Here is a 2419-nt window from a genome sequence, read left to right as displayed (position 1 = left end):
ATTTGTTTTCCTCATATAGGGACACAGTCAATCCACAATGACAGGGAAGAAAGGGAGCCTGGGGAATAAGCACCCTATGTCAGTCTCTTCTTTCCCTTCTGTTAGTTCCTCCATTAATTTAAGCTAATCAAGAGCCAAAAGGCAAAGAGGTACATGGATTCTATCCATTCTGCTCAGAGACACCCTCCTGGAACATAAAGTCAGGTGGAGAAGGGCAGAAAGTAGATCTGGAGAGGCAAACAGACAATATTCAGATTATACCCAAGAAATCAGACAAATACTTACTACCTGTGGTTTCAAAGTGTGTTCCCTAACTAGAAACAAAGTTCTGAAACATACTGATATAAATAAACATTGAACTCCTCCCTTCTCCATCTTCAAGGAAATCAGAAGAGAGTCACTTCCTTAAACGCGGTCTACAAAAAATGTCTACTCAAGATAATGATTCTGAAATGAATCAGGGAAAGACATCCAGAGGCTTTTACCCATGTCTCCCCAGACCTCAAGGAAGGAATGGGTGTGTTTGAGAGTGGAAAGCCTGACTGGTGCAGGCTTAATAGATTATTCTTTAACTGGAATAGGAGGGACAGGAATGAGGGGGGATGGCAGAAAACAAGCTTGGAAGAGCCATTCCTGCTGCTGAGACTGACCTCAATCCATTTATCCACAGGATAGAGATAATGCGTGTCCATGAGAATGTCCACCTTACCGTGGTATTGTGAGCGTTTGATAAGTTAATGCATGTAAAGTGCTCATCTTAATGAACAGAGTATGAACTCCATTATTAGCTGTAGCCACAGTTCATGGTGATTAAGAGTAAGGAAGCTGGAACTAGGTAGCACAGATTCAAATCCCAGGCCTGCTACTTTTTAGAGGTGTGAACTCAGGGAAGTCACTTAATCTTCACATGGGAGTTTCTTCAGTGGTGATTGTAAAAACACCTACCTTATGGGGTTATGAGGACCTTATGGGGTTATGAGGAAGGTTAGAAGATTTAGAAGAGTAGTTTCTGCATTAGGTATTTTTATTTATTAAAATCAAGTAATGCATATTGTTGGACAATCCAATGTTCCTGATACAAATTGTAAAGGGTGTCATGACCGTCCTTGTCACTAAATCCTCAGACCTATGGATAGAACTAGAACTATCCATTTAAAGATATGTATGACTTTAAAGTTTTTACTGGTGTTACTAAAATATTCTGATAAGAATTTACTCTCCCTCCAACAATGTGTGGGTGCTCATTTCCTTGTATTCTCACTTTGGCCAAGTTATAATTAAAAAAAAAAAAAACAACCCAATTCATACGGAAAATGTGAATCCATGTAAAAACCTCATCATCCGGGGAGCCTGGGTGGCTCAGTGGGTTAAAGCCCCTGCCTTTGGTTCAGGTCATGATCCCAGGGTCCTGGGATTGAGCCCCACATCGGGCTCTCTGCTCAGCAGGGAGCCTGCTTCCTCCTCTCTCTCTGCCTGCCTTTCTGCCTACTTGTGATCTCTGCCTGTCAAATAAATAAATCTTTAAAAAAACAAAACAAAACAAAACAAAACTCATCCACCCATTGGTTTACTAATTTCTAAGGGTCTCACATAAACAAAATCTTAGGTTAATTTGGAAACTCTTCCTAGATTCTTGCACTCTCGGGTCCCTATGCCTTTGAATTTAAATAATCACCAATGGTGTCATTTAAATATTTTATTTATGTATTTATTTGACAGAGAGAGACACAGCAAGAGAGGGAACACAAGCAGGGAGAGAAGCAGGCTCCCATGGAGCAGGGAGCCCGATGTGGGGCTCGATTCCAAGACCTTGGAATCATGACCTGAGCGAAGGCAGCCGCTTAACAACTGAGCCACCCAGGTGCCCTGGTGCCATTTTTAAAGTGATGTCATTTATCCAAGATACCTTGAAGATTTGGGAAACATATGTCTGTTCACAGAGGAGCCAATATATAGTTCTCACTTCTTATTTCTCATAATTACCAGGTATGAACACAAGTTGAATTTTCTAGAAGTCATGACTCAAATCTGCAAGCTTTGATTTATTTTATTTTTAAAAAATTTTATTTATTTGTTTTATTTATTTATTTTTGCCCGTCCGTCAGTCTGATGTTCAAATAAACAATATAGCACTTATAGCACTCTTTTTCCTTTAAAGACAGTGTTTTAAAAAGTACAAAAGGCCCCAGTAGTTTGGTTCTATTCAGTTTAGATAAGCAGCCAAAAAGTTCAGAAGCCCAATCCAAAATTATTCTGTTTCAGTTGCCATAAAATCAGATTAAATATCGCATAAGAATAGGCTTTCTTGGAAGATTTCTGGTTCAGGACTTCCTGGCTTTGGCATGAAGCAAAAACACCACAATAGAGCAAGTAGTTGACTCAGATTGGAATGTAAGCAGCACCTAGAAGTCTAAACTTG

This window comes from Mustela erminea, chromosome 4 (assembly GCF_009829155.1).
Source record: "Mustela erminea isolate mMusErm1 chromosome 4, mMusErm1.Pri, whole genome shotgun sequence".
Taxonomy (NCBI): Eukaryota; Metazoa; Chordata; class Mammalia; order Carnivora; family Mustelidae; genus Mustela; species Mustela erminea.
Note: the sequence above shows the minus strand (reverse complement) of the source record.